This window comes from Trachurus japonicus, chromosome 1, assembly GCF_045865225.1.
Source record: "Trachurus japonicus isolate A0001 chromosome 1, Traja_1.0".
Classification (NCBI taxonomy): domain Eukaryota; kingdom Metazoa; phylum Chordata; class Actinopteri; order Carangiformes; family Carangidae; genus Trachurus; species Trachurus japonicus.
In genome coordinates this window covers 2,521,421-2,527,470 of record NC_140907.1, presented here as the reverse complement: position 1 = coordinate 2,527,470, position 6,050 = coordinate 2,521,421, and positions in this window count along the sequence as shown.

Sequence of the window (6,050 nt, the reverse complement as noted above, 5' to 3'; positions counted from 1 at the left end):
CACACACACACACACACACACACGCACACACACACAAACACACGTAACATTGGTATTCACTGAGGCTTTTATATAATATAACCTATTAAAGCTTCCTGAATGTGACACTGATTCAGGTACGTGTGCATAATATGAACACGTTCAGAATGTCCTCTGTTTTCTTTTGTTCAGATATTCCCTGTGTCTGCAGTGACTCTTAATGAGAGCTGTGTTGATTCTTGTTTGATTGTTTCTTTCTTGTCTGCAAATAATCACATGAAGGCATTGTGGCTGGCAAGAATGGATTGACAAAGGTCTAATCTTTTCGTCTTGACATCACCACAGAGACTTCGGCGTCACAGGTCGCTCCTCCCACGCGATTCTTGTAAGAAAAAATTTGGGTTTTAATCTGTTTAATCACCTCAGAAACAGAGGAATGATTGGTTCATCAATAAGGGTCAGCTGCTACTCTGAGCTGTAGCTGATATTGTCAGTCACTGTGGACTGTCTTATACTTTGAACTGTGTGTTTATCTGTAACATTGTATTAAAGTGGACATAGTGGGTGTCCAGACCCTTGTGGTTGAGAGAGGCTGCACCTTATTCAGCCGAGTAGTAAACTCTGTCTTTAGTTTGATGACCATTGTTGATTATTTACTGGTTTTTCCCTTTAGTTAGACAAAGGGTTGTTATAAATTCTCAAAACCTCGGTAGGCTTCTGTTGTTTCTTATTCCTCAAGTTCCTCAACGCAAGTTTTTGCCTCCACAACTTTAACTTAAGATTTTCCCAAAGCATCTGCACGTTTTGGTGAATGAGAGGAAAAAACTAGTAAGAATATAAGTAGATACTTGATCAGACTGTAGAAGAACACAACAGAAGAACCCTTGTTTATTCTCTAAATCAGCCTTTCTCAAAGTGTGGATGACATGGTAACATATTCTCATACTGTCTGTGACATAATTGTGTTTTCATTATGAAATGACCTAGTATGTCAAATCAAAAATTATTGGAATCGGCTGTTTCGTGGTATTGTCGGACTTTATGTCAAAATAACTTGTTTTGGGGGCTATTTAGAGTTAGCTGGTCCGTGAGTGTTTTTGATGGGTTAAATCCTTGGTCTGAAAAAGTTTGAGAAACACTGCTGTACATCATGTTCCACACAGAGATGGAGGTGAAGTGAAGATGCGTCTCAAAAAGTCAAATGAAACAGTTTGTTGGCTCGTATCTGAGGACGTGTGTTTGAGATCTGCTTTGTGTTATCACACCCTGTCAAACATACAGTACGCTAACACTTGGGTGCATTTGGACCTTCTGCCGGTTACATAACTCATGTCACTTAGTCAGCTGTAGCATCAGATTTGTCTTAAACACAAGAACAAACAAAGGTATGAAATGGTTAGTGTGGCTGCGCTCCACCGCCATGCTCCATGTGGAACGTGGAACGCCTTCACAAAGCTTTGTGTTCCAATAAGTCAGTTTCTTAAAGTGATTACAGTAGTTCTCTTCTTCAGATGTCTCCGTGGTGTTGTTGCTCTTCAGAAGTGCAGTCATCTGCATCTCTAAAGCCGTAGTCCTGAGACTGAGAAATGGCCGTGTGGATAACATCATCTCGACAGGAGGTGCGTGCTGGCAGGATGGGGAGGTGACGTGTCAGCTCCCTCTGCTTCATCCAACGTGCTGTGAACTGACTCAGCCGAGACACACTGGCCCCAGCAGGACTGCTCTCACTGGGGAAAAGACTACTGCTCACCGCTCCCTCTCAAACTGGCTCTATTTTCTCAGCCAGATTTGAACAAGTGTACTTTATTGATCCCCGTAGGGATATTGTCTATTTGCTTCCCAGAGTCAGATCGCATGACTGGCCCCAGATCTGTAATGGAATCTGTAGCGGTTTCAACCTTTCCCTTTTCATATCATCCTGTCACAAATCACCAATCCAGTGACTTTCACATTGAACAACAGTCCTTGTTAATTAAGGGCTTTTTTTTGATACACTTTTTTTTTTTTTTCCACAAATCACATAATTGGCTGGTGGAGGAGCTGTGAATATTAGAATATTGAGGGTCAAACAAAAGAAGATCATCAACATCAATGTTGGGTCCCAAGTCAGAACTTAATTATCCAATCAGACATCAATTCTCCAACATATGAATATATATTCATATGAACTCCAGCCCCCTACCAGGAAAACGTGTGCCAGCAATCTAGTTCTCTCACATGTTACCCAAATCTCATGACAATAGGTGAGGATTGAAATGTTGGGTGCATGCCTGAGATCTTCATCTTTACATTCATCTCTAGGGTTGAATACTGAAACCCAGGTTTAAACAGGCTGGAGTACTGATATTGACACTCTGTCATTGGCTCTGTGGTGGCAGCCACACAATCACAGAGACCCTGCTTTTAACTTAACTGTGCAAGTCTTTTGCATGTAAAGGGAGTTCTCAAAACATCCAGTCAGAGTCACATACTGTACCGATTTTTAACCACTTAGCCTTGCAGCCTGAAGTCCACACTGAGTTATCTCAATAATACCAGGATGGGTTCATTGCATACCTTTACATAATAAATCAGTATAGTACATTCATTTTACATATTCATCAATGCAAAAATCAGTTTATGTTAGTGTTATGTTTGTTTGCTCCTCAACAGAAAAAATGAAGTATTGTTAATTATGTTCTGAATTCGGGAAGTGATATCTGTAAAAGATGTAGCCTACCAGTGAACTCTTAACAATACACATCACTGCCCAGCATCTTGTTCACCTTGACTGCCACATCTGCATCCCTGCTGGCACAGTAACAGCCCACCTGTGGATCTGATGCCACCTCTTAACCTTTCTTTTGCCCCCCGAGATGTTTCCTTCACTTAGTGCAGTGACTCGTTTCCACTGTGAAGAGAACAATCAGTATGTCTCTGTGGTGCCATGTCCTCAGACGAGGACCAGGAGGTGTGACCCTTATCCTCAGTGACTAGGGATGGGTACCTTTCACATTTGAACCAATACGGTACCGATACTCGGTTCCTGTCAACCTGCACCGGTACACAACAGCAGCTGATTTTGGTACTTTTTGTGCGTATGTGTGGTAATTGAAGTTATTTTGTCTGTAAGAAAAAAGAAAGATTTTTTTTTGTTTTATTCATCGACAACATCACAACTCCTCAGCCTTTAAGAGTATTTGTATGTTTTAGGGATGGGAAATGATCTTCGAATAATCAAATAGTCATTCAATAAAAAAAAAAACGAGTACTGTTTGACTTCACATGAATCAATACTCTGTACTTTGGTCGGAATTTGGTTGGTACCAAAAAAAAGTACAGAATCCGGTACTAATCCTCACAGCTAACCACATTTAGAGGAGCAAGCAGCACCACACCGTCTACAAAAAGAGGAAGCACAACCCCAGAATCACCGTCTCAGCTGTGCCTCCAGGGTCTGTCTGAGCAAATTACACAAACAGAAATGGTGGAAGCCAGTGGAACACCAAATCCCACCAAGAATGTGTTTATGCTAAGAATGTGGGCACAGCTTTCACTCCATGGCATGGCCCCGACAGGAACAGAGCAGATGGGATTAACAGGAATCCCATGATCATTTTTTAACTGATGGGCATACTATTACCATATTTAAGATAATCAACCTCAAGCTATTACTAGGTATCAATGGTAAAATGCATGTTTTACTTGGTCTTTTGTTATTTTTACATTTTCTAACACTGGGAGCTGCTTCATTGTAGCTCATTTGACAACTTTAACTGACATTAAAGCTATTGGAGGCAACAGTAGTGAGAAGCAATGAATAGTAATAGTAATAGTAATTTTCATCATGATGAAAAGAAGCTGAATCCACTGACCTCCTGGTGTGTGACCTGACACAACCGTCTGTCTGTCATTATCACCGCTGGTGGTGTCCTGTTGAAGTCTCTTTCTCTTGACCTTAAATGAGACTGTGACTAACCCATAGTCATGTTTGACGTCAGGCCACTGACTTTTATACCCAGCGCGCGTGTGTGTGTGTGTGTGAGAGAGTGCTGCGTGAGGTGCTCATCGAATACAAATTGGTCACAAATTGCCTCCCGTTCTGTCTAAAGACATTTGTGGTCGAGTTCCTCCGCCCGCTTACGTACGTACTTCTGCTCAATTTTCATTTTCCTTCAGTACTCAACCTGGGATTGAAATGTTTTCTCTGCTTTATTCCTGCAGAGCATCTACCAGCCAATCAGAGAACAGAGGACGTGGCTGAAAACAATGACGTTGAGGTTGTGCGATAAATAGGAAGTTACAGTTCAGTAATGGCGATGGAGATGGATGTTAGCGAAGGCGTTCATTCTGTATGTAGCAACAATGCTGTTGTTGACAGACAAACGGGACACACTGTCTTGGTTCTGCTCATTGCAGTGGAGGATGGTCGTTGTTTGCAGCGTGCAGCAGCTTCATTGTGTTCCGGCCGGTTCCAGCACATGACATACGTCACAACAAACGTTAGTGATTGGGTAAAGACTGATCCAATAGTTTTAAACTTCAGCAGAGTATCCACCTACCAGGAAGTAAATGTTTCTCAGTGGGGAGTGGCCAGTCTCTTCACACAAATGAAATGAAGTGCAGGAGACTGGTTAGGACCAGGCTAGTACGAATATGAATATGAATTTCTTTATTAATCCCCAAAGGGAAATTCAAAGTATGTGTGTCCCAGTGTTCTTGACTGTCCCTGTGTCACCTGTTAGTTAAAGGAGACATATTATGCCTCTTTTCCAAAAATTCAAATAGTTCCCAGGGGCCGTATTCACAAAGCCTTTTATCTTACCGCTAGGAGTGCTCCTAACTCGCACTAAAAGTTTTTACGTAGGAGTTTTTTCTTAAAAGCTATTCACAAAGCCGCTGAGACCTACTCTTACTAAGGATAAATCACTAAGAGCAAACTAAGAGTCACGCCCCTGGTGACGCCCCGTTGCTATGGATTACGTCAATTCTCGTGCACGAATTCGAGGCGCTCAACACGGTGATTGGTTGTTGAGTGCCGGCGGCGCCCCCCCTCCCCTCCCCTCCCTCCCTCCTCCTCCTCGCCGCCGGCCGCTCCGCTCCACTTTTTTTTTTTTTTTTTGCCGTCAGGTCCGACGGGGCTTTTTAGATTGCTTCGAGTCCAAACCACTGTCTCTGCTGCTCAGTTGGGCTCTGAACTTTCTGTCTTTCGCTCTGCCATCTGCATCTTTCTGCTACAGTTTTTGTCGCGTCTCACTTTCCTGCAGTGTGACGCTGTGCAAATGCAAAGAGGGTCATTGCCGTCCACTCGCAAAGCAGGCCGCTGGTTTTTTTTCTTCCCACATTTTAATATTATTTTTCACATTCGTTGACAGCCCTATATGGTGATCATAATGATGAGAAAAGAAAATGCATTACCCACATTTGTGGCCTATAGCAGGATTTGAACCCAGACTAACAATAAGTTTGGTTTACTGGGGGAGCAGCCTTATCACATGAGCTATTACTACTAACAGATGTGTGTGTCTAGCGTACCCACAAACCTTTTAAAAATATTTTTGGCTCACATCAGCACGACTGCATCGCAGCGGTCGCAGTTACCTCGGTCCGACCGTTGTGACGCCTATATTGGACAGTCCGTCACCGTCACTAGGCTACTCCCGTTTTATAGCGAAAATGTTGGTGATGACCCAAAAAAAAAAAAAAAAAAAAAAAAAACACCGACAAAAAGGCACGTTGGGCATCAAAGGGCAAAGGGGCAGGTGCTCCAGCACCCGCCTCTGCAGCAATTTGCAGTCCTCCATACATTTGCCTGGCTGCAGCCATTTGCGATTCTTTGTGAATAGGTCTTACTGAGTTAGGAGTCCTCACGAGGACTTCTAAGCTCTCCCAGACTTAGGAGCTACTTTTAGGCATAAAATACTTTGTGAATTTAACTACTAATTATTTAAAAAAACTATAGGAGTCCTAACATTTTAAGACTGGACCAGACGCCCACTTTTTTTTAGGGAGTTGCTCCTAAATTCGGCCCTTAAGGAGCTACTTTTAACAACCTTAGAGATTCATTGTGAATACGGCCCCACGATGTTTTA